The 14,250-nt window shown below is 41.1% G+C and overlaps 1 long non-coding RNA gene across 11 annotated transcripts in view; it reads left to right on the forward strand.

Annotated features, from left to right (window-relative positions):
• Positions 1-14,250, forward strand: part of LOC141558238 (uncharacterized) — a 125,236-nt gene that overhangs the window by 75,796 nt on the left and 35,190 nt on the right. The window contains exon 10 of one of the 11 annotated variants that reach the window (XR_012487011.1): positions 13,285-13,463. The exons of 9 other annotated variants lie outside the window; for them this stretch is intronic. This is a non-coding gene — a long non-coding RNA (uncharacterized LOC141558238). Of the gene's footprint in view, positions 1-10,320; positions 13,100-13,284; positions 13,464-14,250 lie in introns of those variants that run through there. One more of the 11 variants, XR_012487013.1, reaches the window with a different exon arrangement.

Below are 14,250 nucleotides of genomic sequence, written 5' to 3' on the forward strand. Positions count from 1 at the left end.
CCTATCCTTTTATTTTCTGTCTGCTTTGCCCTTTGTTGATAGGGAACAATCTCACTAAAACTCATTTTTGCCAGTAACCTTACCATGGACTTAGCTGGGATAGATTTTCCTGAGTTGAGTCTCTACAAGAGCTATAAAGTATTGTGAGGTAGGCTGCTAGTGGGGTGAGGAGGTAGGTAGGAGAAGATAACCATATTATAAATCAGTGGAACTCAGAGAGACACCAGGGTTTCTGCAACCCCAAATACCATCAGCCCTTTTAGGTAAGTCATATTTCCTTTGTCCAAGTTGAATCTTTTGCCTTTTTACAACGTGAGAAAACTGAAACACATAGTCAAAGATGTCACCTATGGAACTAGGACCCAGGAGTCCTCTATTCCAGTTCCCTCTTCCAGGTCACTGTTTACTTCCCAGTAAAGCTCTTCCTCTATATATTAGACCTGAAATCCTGTTACTTTGGAGGGGGTGGATTGGGAGGTTCATCTAGCGATAAAACACAAAGAAAAGAACTTTGTCTTATTTGCGGTTGCAGAATCACAGCTGTCAATACTCTGAAATTGTTTGATATACTTCTGTGCTGAACAACCTCTGCTCTTCCTAGCACTCTTGGGAATTTTTAAAAAATCATTTTGAAAAAAAATCATTTTGATCTTGATTCATTATAAGGGTCTCCATTTTCTTTACATCTTTTCTGAGTCCCCATAGTAGTTTTATAAATGACATATTTGACTGTGCTTCAGTTTCCTCACCAGTTGCAGGGCTGGGATCTAGGGAAATGGGAATATGGGGAAAGAACTCCATTGTCCTTCCCCATAAAAGGAAAACAAGGAGATGCCACAGCCAAGAAACCTGGGATCCTTTAGTTCATAAGCCAGGTGCTTACTGCCCCACATTTTGCATCAATTTTCACATCTACAGTATAGGAGAAAAAAGCTGTACCCTGATTAAGGAAGGAAACTGAAGAGAAGAAACTGTATCAAACTGGGATACATTGATATAAGGAACTCTGGGGGGGCTACTTCCTCTACTAGAGCAGGTCTGTGTTGTCTTGAGGTTTTATAATTTTAGAGAGTTGCCAAGAATACTGACAAGGATTGCTCTGGGTGACAGTGAGTTGTGTCAGAAGCAAGACTTGAACCCAGTATCCCTGACTTTGAGGTGGATTTCTCAAATGATGCCTTCAGTTTCAGGAAAAAAGTAGTGAAATGGATGGCAGATTCTTGAGATAAAATTGAGGGCCTAGAGCTTAGGCTCAGTTTGCCTTCTTCCCAATTTGAAGTAATATACAAACAGTAACACTCTTTCCCAAAACTTGAGCCAGGAATAGGTGGAGTACACATCCTTCTAGTGCTAATGGAGGTTGAGGGTCATATAAAAAAGTGTACCTTGCCTGGAAATTATGTTCTCCATGGTTCATAGCTATTTGTGAGTGACATCACAGGCGTCAAAGTGAAGGCAGGACATTTCCCATAGACATAAGGAACAGATTTCAAATGCAGAAGTGCAATTTTCCAGCCTTGCTTAGGGAACATAAAAGCTTTATCTGGGCTTCTCCCTGTGCCCTCTTTCTTTGTGACACCAAGGATGGGAAGCTAGTCTCCTCAAAAGTAGAAAACATGGGTCTGACCACTGGAAGGAGACCGGTTTTCTATACTCTCTCTGCCTCTTTTGTTCTGATGATCACCCTCCACTCGGTTTCTTGCAGTTCTCTGCCTCTGGTTGTTTTTCCTCTCCATATTCTGACTCTGAAGACCAAGAGCAGGTCATAGATGTATCAGGCCCCCAGATGTGTGAGTGTGACCTTGAGAGTTGGAGGATAGGGGAGAAAGCTGATAGGACTGAGTGGAGTCTCCTCTGTCTCTAAGTCGTAGCTTTTTCTCCCAGCAGAGGGTGGCCTTGTCCTTGGTGAAGTGGGTGTTTTCTCCGCTCATATGCTGGTTGTTGGCCTTTGTTGTTCAAATCCACTGCTGTGTGGGAGAGGTTTCATTTGCCCCCACTCCAGGCATAATTGTATAGACATGGTCTCCGTGCCGCAGAGAGGGGCGGGAGTGACAGCCTGAAATATTTGTCAACTGTGTTTGGTTTGCAGAGAAATCGATTGTAAACTGAGCAGCCCAAGGAGGATGGAGCGGCTAATTATACAGACACAAGAATTTGAGCCAGAGAGCCAACTAGACCTTGCCGAGGCACCCCAGACCGGGGAGGGGAGGGGCTTACATTTTTATGCTGTATTGGGGCACGTGTATTGTATGTCTGGGTTCACTTGTGTCTATTTTGTATGTGTGTATGGAGAGTATAAGTAGCTAGTGTTTGGGTAGAGTTCATTTATCCATTATTATATGTACTTTGTACATATAGGGAAGTGTTGAGGATATGTTTTTTAAATGCATGTGTCATATATGTATAGGGAAGAATATTTGTACATTTGTATGCATGTAGATCAAGGCAGCCATGGGGGAAACCTGGCTCTGTTCTTTGTGATTAATTATGTGATTCTGAGCAAATCAATCTCTGAACCTCAGTTTCCTCACCTGTAAAATGAGGCAGGGAATGTTGACTAGAAGGCTCTTAATGTCCTTTTCAGGCCTAGCATTCCAGGTGCCTCTGGTGGTGTGTGTTTATGAATATACACAAACTAGCCAGCTCTGACGTCTAGTGTCTAGCTTACACATAGAAGCTTATTAGAAAAACCTAGGCTCTTTTTAGGGCCTGCTTCACCCCTATAACCCATCTCTCTTAGATAAGGCAGGAGAAAAGGGAATGGAGGCCCCCTACCAGCCTCTAGGCCCAGCCCCACTCTCCCAGCCTCCTAGACTCAAGTTTCCCCGCCCAAACCCCTGTTCTATTCTCCCAGCCAGGCTCTAACTGGCTGCAATTAGCCAGAGCTAACTCACCCTGTGACAGAGGAGCAAGGATTATGACAAATTCATTTCTATTTTCCAGCCCACTAAGCCTCGAGTTTGTGCCCAGTGTTAGCATGAGAATGGGACGGGGCTCTGTGAACCCCCCCGACCTGCTGACCCTTCTCCCCTGAAATGAATAGCAGGACTCTCAGTCTCCCCAGCCTCTCCAACCAACCCCAGCAAGGCCAGGATTCCTAATCAGGGTAATTTAATATATCTTAAGCCCCCGGCGGCTTTATTTTCTCTCCTTTTGGAGTTTGTTTTAGGCATTCACGGCTCTCACCCCGTCATTAGAGCGCCTTATTTGACTGATGTAAGGAGCTGCTATGAGACTAGCAGGCCCATTGTATCCCCCACATAAGCCGGGCTTCCCCGTAATTAGAGTGGTATTCCCAGCTATTGAGGCCTTTCATGCAGGCAGAACAAAAACTCCCAGGAGATGAATATTCCTCAACTATCAGCTCCCAGCCTAGAGCAAATATCTGGGAGTTAGAGGGACTTCTTGGCCAAAGCTGCTGGAGAATCACAAGAAAACATAATTCTGACTTGGTCGAGCATTCTACGGGGCATAAGAACAGGGAGACAGAGATAGAGTCAGATGGGTATTTATAAGCACACACCTTCCCAGGGTCTTCCATATACACTCTTTCCAAGTCTATATACACATCTGGACACTCACAACTTCACTGATACACTGGACCAAAGAATGGCATATCTGATCATTATTTAAGCACCTACAAGCACTATGTTAGTCTGTGGGGATTCAATCATCTCAGCCCCTGTCCTCAGCAAGCTTATAATCTAGCAGGTGAATAAAACATAGAACCAAGGGAGGGAAGATTTGGAGTTAGAAAAGATCTTATCAGTCATTGAGTCTTCCCCTCTCATTATAAAGATGTTGAAACTGAGTCCCAGAGATGTAAAAAGCCTGCCTAAAGCCAAACAGGCAACCAGGGACAGAGTAGAGATTTGATCCCGGGCCCTCTGACTCCAAGAAGCAGGTAGCTGGCTGTGAATGGAGTGCTTAACCTGGAGTCAGCCTCAGATACTTGCTGTGGGACCCTAGGCAAATCACTTGTGTTTCCTTTAATCCATCGGAGAAGCAAATGGCAAACAACTCCAGTATCTTTGCCAAGAAGGCTCCATGAATAGTATTGGCATGCTATGGTCCATGAGGTCAGGAAGCATGAGATGCATCAAACAACTTGTGACTCCAAAAGCAGCACTCTATCCAAGCACCCTCTCCCTTCAAAAAACAACATTTTTACAAAATAACTAAAATCCAAACTATAAACTGAATCTTTTAAGTCCATGTGCATTTATTAAGTGCTTAGTATGTTCGTGGCACTGAGAATACAAAAACAAAAATGCTCCTTTTCTTCAAGAAGAATATAGTCTACTTATTGGGAGGGAAGGAGAAGAAAATATAACATTAAAATTAATTAATTTTTTTTTCAAAATAATACAGAGAAAAATGATCAAGATTACAAGAGGATATAACTATGCTCTGAGAGAAGTATAGTTAATGAGTTTTAGATTCAGATAGGGGGACCTGAATATGTACTTTTGACTTTCCCTGACATTAATAAGGGGTACAGATATGAAAACTTTAACTCAGAAGTCAGATTTTTGCTAGCAAAAATAAACATAGAGAATAGAAGTAATTATCTACTTAAGACCAAATCTTTGTCTGAATTAGTGAGGTTTCCCAGTTTTCCACTGACTATAGATGAAATACAGGATTATACACATTTCAGAAACTTCCTGCTGAAGATGTTTGGAGCACAGGTGGAAGCAGGTACACAAAAATCCTGGTTAACACATACAGGAGGATTAATACAGCCATCCTTATTCATACTTCTGAATGAATATTCCAGTACATGCTTACCATTTCATGCATGAAACTGAAGGCACGTAGTCTCTTACAAGAATCCATATCACTTCTGTGGTTTGTATTGAATCTAACACATTCTCCACAAGTTCTGGAATAGATTGGCTCACTTGAAATTCAGAAAGGAATAATAAATATTACTGGTTCTAACTTCGAAGAATTAGATAAACCCAGAACATCCAAGGAAAGAAAGACAAAGTGACTGCAAACTGAACCTTCTCACAACGTAGGAAAGCTGCAGGAGGAGGGAATAGAGGAAGAGATTAGTCTTGTTTTTTGTATCTTGAAAAGCAATGGGTAAAAGTACAAAGGACTAGGATTGAGAGTAGGCTTAGAAATGACTTGAATTCTAGTGCCAAGCTGCCCGCTATATTTGTTATATAGCAAATCATTTGACTTCTGGAGACCTCAGTTTCCTCATCTGTTAAATAAAGACAATCACACTTTCCCTAAAGACTCTGTAAAGCTATTGTGATAATCATATGAGATAAGAGGTGAAAGATTTATAAATGGAAATGTATTTTATAAGTGTGAAAGGATTGTTAAGATAACCATTCTAACCATTAAAGCTGTCAAACAATGGAATGAGTTGCACTGGAGAGTAGTGAGGACCCTTTCATTGGAAATGTCCAACTGAGGCTGAATGACTACCTCTAAGTCTTTTTGTAAAGATGTTCTTGTGTAGGTTAGAGAGCTCAACTAAGATTTCAATTGCCTTCCATTTTCTAAGATTTTGTGAATTGGCGATTGTTTTGTTGTTTAGTCATTTCGGTCTTATATCAGAGTCTTCCGATTGCATTTAGGGTTTTCTTAGCAGAGCTACTGAAGTGTTTGCCATTTTCTTCGCCAGCCCATTTTACAGATAAGGAAACAGAGTTAAGGGATTTTCCCAAGGTCACAAAGCTAGAAAGTATCTGAAGACAGATTTGAATCCATGAAGGTGAGCCTTCCTGACTCCAGAACCAGCATTCTATACACTGTACCACATAGCTACCCCAATTTGATGACTAATAATAAAAAGAATTCTATTCTCACCTCCATCCTAGTTATGGTCCATTTTTAAAATCATATGGCTAAGTCTTAGTCTTCAGTGAGAAGTCCCAGTCAGCCATAGATTCATAGACTCAAGAGATGAAGTGACTCCTTCCTAAGTAGCAGAGATGGGAGTTGAGCCTGATGCTCTGAATCCAATCCAGCACCCTTTTCCACTGTGCCACAAATACCCAGAAAAGGATGAGGCAAGTAGCCAGAATAAATAATAGCCTGTGAACTCAGTGTACTCCATTTGTAGGGATTGAATTGATCAGGAAATCTAGAAAAAATGCTTATAGCGCATGGGTAGAATCCCTTTGACAGCATATAGGCAAGAGGAAAAGGGGGTGAGAAGGCATATTTGGGTTGCAATACGCAACAATGTAGGGATCACCCACACTGAAGAAATCACAAAACAATTGCCGTAAATCCTCAGATGGCTAGGCACTGCAGTCACTTAGCTACCTGCAACAGATGGATGTCTCCAAAGCTTCCTCTTTCTAGTTTTAGTAAAGCTCCCAGAGTCCCTAGGACATTTCTTGATAAGCATCTCCAGAACTTTCAAGGAAACTCTAGAGAAGTTTCTTGTGCCTTCTGATTTTCCCCTTTTTGTCCAATATTCTGTTCACTTAGAAAATTTATGAAGAACAAAGACTTTCAGCCTGGTAGCTAGACCATCCTGTCTTCTCATTAATTGGGACTTGATTCAAGCCCTTTCTTTTAAACATGTTGAAATGAAGAAATTGTTCTCTAGTTTAACTATTTAGTTCTTGGGAAAAGTGACAGAGAGTTGGAGATGAAAAGGACTTTGTTTTTCTGAAATTACATGATCTAATTCTGTAATATTGAATATGTTGCCACCAGGGGGAGCAAGACACACCTCAGTAACATAGCTTGGGATGAGGGGGGATGAATCTGGAGGTCCAGTGTAAAATTTCCCACCTCAACTCCCTAAGCCCAAACATTATACAAGTAAAGGAAACATTAAAGTCCAGAATGGACTCAGATAACTTAATTGCAAACCTGATATCCTCAAGTGGAAGCAATATCTTCTGTCCTGTGAGATATGTTCTCTATCCTTTTTCATAGTTTTAAGAACTGTGAGTTTTCTAGTTTGGTTACACACTCTGCAGGATTGGAAAGATGACATAATTGGAGACATTTAGAAGGGGAGTGACATAAGAAATCATTAATGGTCCAGGAAAAGTGGAGAAATCTTAATTATGATTTACTCTGTATTGTGTCAACTGATTACAAACATAATTCCAAACCAAAAAAGATAATTTTAAGAAGACATCTTAAATGTTGATTCATTCACCCAGGGAAATAACTATTAGCACAGTTTCATAGTTATTTTATAATTATGATTTACTCTACTTTTCTAACCTCATTGTGTAGTGAAGGTAACCCCTGGATTCAGGAAGGCACAAATTATAAAAGACCTGGTCAAACTGGAAGGGATTTGACTATATGAGGTTCAAAAACAGACGACTGGCCATCAGATGATAAGTCTTTTTCTTCCCATGAAAACTCATGGAGACCCTATCTTAAGGCACTGAAGTGTTTTACTTTGCATTACAGGCTTTTTGAGCAATTGATGCAATGAATCCATAAAAACAGAACATGGAGGATATGCTACACTTTATCTCAACGCAGATGCCAAAACCATTAGGCATTCATAGGAAGGTTCTGTCTGCCCATATTGGGGCCAGGGTGGGGTGGAGTGGTGTCTATTCCTTATCTCCAAAACTTAGCATTTGATATCAAAATTTTGCTTTCTTCAACCCTATTCTTAGCTTTGCAACTATAGAGAGAGACCAACTAGCTCCGGATAGAGTTTCAGCAGCTGAGAAGGAGAGCTAATTTGAGAGTATTTGGTTTTAAAATAGATTTTATTTTAAATACCCAAACTACAAACAGCTCTTCTTTAGGTTAATTAAAAATCAGCACCATGTTTCCTTTTTAAAAGTACCAGAATCAGAAGAATATTAAAAGGAATTTAGTCTTTTTTCCCCCCTCTCTAGCCAACCCAGCTGCTTTTGAAGGGAAAAGTAGAGCTAGGGTGTCGAAGGGAGGGGAGAAGAGATGGAGGGAAGAAAATAGGAAGGACAAAAAGAAAGAGAAATCAAAGAAGGCAGAGAGAAGAAATAATGTTGGTTAACCTGCTAACTCTAAAAGAGGAATTCTGGATTTCAGGGGGCAGTGAATTTGTATGAGAAAAATGTATGTTTATTTTCACTGTTATCTTGTGTAATCCTTTGTATTTTATTTTCTGCATTTAAAAACATCATTCTGAGGAGTGCATAGGCTTCATCAAACTGTCCCAGGGGTTAAAGGCAAAAAATGATTGTTTCCTGGCTTTAGAAGTAGAAATGTTGAGGTGGTGATGAAAGAATACCGGGAGATGACAACTTCACGAAAGTGGATCACGAAATACACTCCCAAATGGATATTCAGAAATTAGAAAGCAAATGACCACGGTCGAGTTACCTGCCCTCTTCTGGACCCCAAGTTCCTAATCTGTATAATAAGAGGATTGGATTAGAAGATCCGTTTAAAATTCTTTTGATCTTTTCATCTATAATTCTATGAAAGTTTTGTAAATTTTTAGGAGAAAAGTCACTGAGTTAGAGAGAAAAACCAGCCCATTAAAGGGAAGGTATCCCGGGAAGCACCAGACAGCATATTTTCAGCAGAGAAGGTTGGGCCGGGTTGGGCGGGGCAGGCCCAGAAAATGTTCTAGCTGTAGCCATAGATTAGAATTTGAATTCATTTTCCTCCTTTCAAGCGTTTCAAACTAAAGTTATCTCTAAATCTACATCACCCTCCTTCCCATTTTACCCCACAGAGGTACTAGCCAAGGCAGTGCAGACTAGGAAAACTCAATACATTGTGGGACCTCCACTCCAGGATCAAGTAGCCCAGGAGCCCAAGAAGCAAAATTATTAGCCTCATTTAATGATCTCTTTACTGAAATTTCCAGGTTACGACCTCGGAATTCTGGCCAAGATCTAAGAAGTCAGTCAGTAACATTTTGCATGAAAACTCAAAAGTTCGGAAATATATCCACTTATCTTCCAGTCCTCCATCCTACTGCAAACCTGGACTTGTGGAAGTATTTCATTTCGGGTGTGTCTTAATTGCCTTCAGGGAGGGGAGCTAGTGGAATCACAAACCCCTGAAGATTTGGTAGGCGACACGTCTTTCGTTCTGAATAGTTTCTTGTTCAGTCTCTGCGGCTAAGCAGAACATACGTAACCTCTTCACTTCCTGGGCTGCAAATTTCTCATCTGTAAAACACGAAGATTGGACTTTAGAGATCAATACCTCGCTCAGTATGGTAATGTAGGCACGCTATAGGGGTCTGAGTTCCGAAGAAGACTCTGACCTTCAGCCCCACTTCCCATCCTCTTCAACTTTAAATTAGAATTGATTAAGCGACTACTAGATGCGCAGCCTTGTGCAAAGCTTTGGGGTGCGGAAGGAAAAAAAAGGGTAAGAAATAAGTCTCTGATTTATCTTAGGTCTCTTCTTTAATGGAACTCTTTCATTTCCTTGACTGAATGAAGTGAGGGAGGGGTTGATTCATGGATTGTGGGTTCCTCGGAAAGGTAAGTCCCGACTGGGACACATACTGGCTATGTGACCTTAATCTTTCCATGCTCTACGCAACCCTTTAAGAATATAATCGACCGATTAGATGCTGACCTGCATTGGTTGAAGAAGTTTCAATCAATAAGTATTTATTAAACACCTCCTCTGTGCCAAGTACTAGGGCTAAAAATAAACTGAAGCAATCCTTACTGGCAAGAAGCTCATATTCTAATTTGGAATACACACACACACACATACACACACACATATTTACACACACATATATAATGTTTCAAACACATATATACATATACTTGTATTCCAAATATACACATATAGATATACACACACACATATATACATACATATATGTGTATGTGTGTATTTAGACAATAAAGAGAATAAATACAAAATAGTTTGAGGAGAGCATTAGCACTCAGACTTTAGGTATGCCTTAGCTGCACTTTGTCAGAAAATCCTATGAAGTGAAGGTAAGGAAGGGAGTATATTGCACGGGAGACTGCTAGAGCAAAAGCCTGGAAACTTTTGTGAACAACAAAAAGGCCAATTTAACTGGATCAGAAAATATGGGGGATGGAAAGGTGAGTAATATGCAAAGAGGTTATGGAGAGAAATTGGGGTAAGATGTGAAGGGATTTAAAAGCTAATCAGAGGAATTTTTATTTGATCCGGAAACAATAAAAATCCACAGAAGTTTATTAATTAGGGGGATTATATAGTCAGATCTTCATTTAAGGAAAATTACTGGGAGCAATATGGACTGGAGTGGGGAGGAAGAAGGCAGGGAGACCAATTGCAAGAATTCTAGAACTTCCTCTCATGGAAATGTTTAATAGGAGTGAAGTCTTAGGCCCAATCCTTATCTCTATTCTCTTTTAGGGTTTTTCCTAGTTGTCTCCAGCCCTTCTTTCAGAAGCTGGGTCCATATGGCAGAAAGCAAAGCAGCGAGTTTGGCCAGGTATACACAGGGCTGATTCAATGCAGTAATTAAACCAACAACAGGATTCTTTCTTCTTCCTCCCGGTTCTGCCTCTAAAATTCCGTGTCCCCCCTCTGACTGTCGTTGTTCGTAGAATTGCGGGGGTGGAGGTGGAAAGGGAAAAACTTGATCAGATCAACAAAGAAGTTCGATTTTGCACTAAGGAAGATTAGATTCTAAAATGCAACCTAGCTAAAACCCAAAGACGGACAGATATCGATGGCATTGAGATAGATTCTAATCATAAGATAAAATAGACCAAGAATAAATGTTAGTCATTTCCTTGGCTTTCTGAGAATCGCTGGAAATTCCCATTTCTACCAGATCTCAAGGGAAAGATAGATCGACATAGCCGCCGATGCGCGGTTAAAAGTCGGCAGAAGAGCTTGCTTCTGAATTTTCTTCCTTCAGCTGACCACAGTGCATTTCATTTGCCGCTGGAAGGAGAAGAGCTAGCTTTCGGGACTCTGAGAGGCAAAAATCATTGAGTAAAGGAGGGATTAGGTAGAGCGCAAGCTCCTTTTGTTCATCCCTACCCCCTAGCCTAGCTTTTCCAGCTCTGGAGCCGATGCTTTCAAAGCAACTAGTAGCATTGATGAATTCTCCAGAGCCACATGCTCATTCGCGTAGCATTGGGTGAAATCTTCCCTCTTAATATGGCTTCTCAGGCCCTTACAAGTGAAAGGGAAAATCTAACATTTTATAACTGATTTGGAGCTGGATAGTGGTTACAATAAATACATGCTAGGATGTAGCCTGTATTTAAGTTATTATTACATCATTTCTTATTATCAACCACAATAAAATATCATTTAAGGTGTCAAACCCAGTGACTTCGTCTCAGCTTTACAATTATCCAGACATTAATATAATGTTTGGGTCCTCACTTCTACTCCATTTTCCCCAGTCCAGCTAACACAGAGCCCCAATATCCAAGTTAATTCTCCAACCCAGCTAAAGGGGCTTCGTTTCTAGTGCAGAGGATACAGCTTGCATACAATGGCTCTGTTGCCTTCTGGACTAATGAGGCCTAAGGAACAAGGGGCCAATCAAATTAAAGAACCCAGAAAGTCTTTGGGAACTTGTGGACAAACCCAGATAGCAGAAACTAGAAGTCTATCCTCAATTTGCCAGTGGAATCATCCGCTTTCCCCCCGTGAGGGGGTGGGAAGGGAATACGAGCAGGAAAGAGAGGACAGGATGAGAAAGGAGTTGGCCGAGATTCCTGGGCTAACTGCAGTAGGGGACCTGGACTCTCCAATTCATAGCGCTCAGGAGCCTGGAAATGTCAATTGTGTTGTTTTCTCCTGTAGCGTTTGCGTGTTCGCCACCAAAATTAGCTGGAAATTTAAAATAAAATATGCTTTGGTTTAAAAATGACTTTAATAATTGAAAAGAATGAGTTTTGTCTTTGCTCTTGCCAGAACTATTCTAAGTTGCCTCGGGAAATTAGTCTCCATTCCTTTGCCATAACGCCTCACTTATGTTCCGAGCTTCCTAAGCTTGAAGGTTCTTGTCTCCCCAACCCCACTTCCCACCCCTTGCTCCAACTATTCACATAGATCTATTTCAGCACAAGGATTGGTTTTCAGCTTAGAGCTGGCGCGGATGCGTTTGGCTCACAGGCGGAACTTTCTGCTTTCGCAAAAAGGACTCTGGGTGCTCGGGGGCAGGACAGGAGAAGGAATGGCCTCCCTGCCTTTAGGACTGGCAAAGATGCAGTGTTCGGGAGTGACTGGGTCTTGATTGGGCAAGCCTGTGTTTCCTTTCCTGACGCGTCAAGTGCTGTATCCCGGTTTCGAGTGTGGTACCAGAGGCCTTGATCTGAGTCATTTTTCCCTCTCCAATGAGCCCTATCATAAAGAAAAAGTTACAGTGAATCCAATCACTGTCTTTTTTACCGCAATGAGACTTGGAGTCCCACGCGATTCTAGGCATTCTGGCCAGAAGCAATACTGGGTCTATGGTCTCTGGCTTCCGGTCGGGTCTCTGGGTCTTTGGCTTCTGTGTCTACCCAGTAACCCGCAGGAGCTAAGAGAATTAACTACAAGAAGGAAGGACACTTTGAAAAAGCCTCATTCAATAGAACTTTATCGATCTTTCCTTTATTGGTCATTTCTTCCCCTGTGAGTCTCAATGGGCATGGAACATATTAAAATTTTGTCTCCGGGGGCTAAGGGTGAGGGACTGGTAATTTCCAAGTCAATAGAAATTTCATTTATTATCGTCTTCTATATGCTAGGCACTATACTAAGTGACCAAGATAGAAAGGGGGAAAAAAACTTCCTGCCCTCAAGAAGCTCAAGATCTAATGAAAGAGACAACGTACAAATAATTATGTACGACAAGAAACATACAGAATAAATTGGAGATAATTTAACTAGGAAGTCTTAACATTAAGGTAGAAATAAAAATTTCCCTTCAAAAGAGGAGATGGGGGCAATCAGAGATTAAAGGACTTGCTTGAGGTCATACAATATTTCAGTAGTGAGGCCAGTACTAGAATCCAAAGCCATCTTTAAATCGTTCTCTTCTTCAAACCAAAAATTGTCTTGCTTTTCTTCATATTCTAGTTTAGCACAGTGCCCACTGAAGGCATAAATGCTTATTGACTGACCACAAAGGAGTTTTAAAATTTATTGGAAAAGCTTCCTTTCCTTTCTCTCTCGGTTAGACCACTTCAGGCACTTCAGCCTGGAGAGAGGGTGGGGATGGGGGGGGGGGGGGGAAGGAAATTAATCTCCTTATTCTTCTCCGGAAAGGCCTGGAGATACACTGGGGAGAAAAGACCGGATAGTTGGATAGGAAAAAAAAAAAAAGTTGATGGGATCCTAAAAAACATCCTATCTGACAATCTCTTTTAGGAAAGGACATCGAACTTTAGGAGAGGGAAAAGAGTCGAAACCAGTGACCACAAAGGAACCGGGGCCAATCGAGAAGCTATTGCTTCTATTTGTAGCAACATACCTGACTTTTAATCTGTCTCAGGAGTCAAGCAAGATTAAAATATCTTATTTGTGAATGTGAAGTATCCTTTATTCAAGAGCCCACTTTCCTTTTTTTTTTTTTTCCCCTGTTTGGAGCTAGGAATTGATTTGTGATTATTTCAGCATATGGAAAAAAAAAAGAGAGAGAGAGAGAGAGAGAAAAGCACAACTGACTCCCATTCTCCATTTCCTTCTCCTAGTAGTTGATTCCAAAAACATGACTTACAAACTAATCCTGTTTGCATTGCTTCATCTCACAACACAATATTAAACCTGAAGTCCTTTCCCTCTGAGATTTTTGGGATTGCACGTATCACCCCCCCCCATTCTTTGTCTAGACTCGAGGAAAAGGAATCCCCGCTTAGTCGAATTTTTGTCTATCAAATTCGATCAGAGATACTCTGACAGTGTTCTGAATGTGTCTAGAAGGCAAAGTGGAATTGAGAGTCCAAAGTGTGCGGATAAGTTGGGGGAGGAGGTGGTCCTGAATAACACAAATTTACGGTAAAACTTAACAAATAATTGCTCGTTTCTTAGTTTTACTTTGCCACTATAGACTTATTCTACGGCACAATAACCTCAGAGACTAGGGCTGAACTTAGACTCAAAAATATGAAAACAAACTTTTGAAAGAACCTTTCCAGAAAGAACTTCGCCACTACTGGTTTGGTTTTAAATTCTCTTACAACCAGGAATAAATACTTAGACAAAGTTAGCGATCTACTCTTGGTAACACCGTTCTTGGAGGACAAAGTAGATTGATCACTTTGTAGGCAGAAAACCCAGAAGTTGGAAGGACCCTTCTAAACCAGGGGTTCTTAACCTGAGACTCATGGACCTCCA

This window comes from Sminthopsis crassicaudata, chromosome 2, assembly GCF_048593235.1.
Source record: "Sminthopsis crassicaudata isolate SCR6 chromosome 2, ASM4859323v1, whole genome shotgun sequence".
NCBI classification, from domain to species: domain Eukaryota; kingdom Metazoa; phylum Chordata; class Mammalia; order Dasyuromorphia; family Dasyuridae; genus Sminthopsis; species Sminthopsis crassicaudata.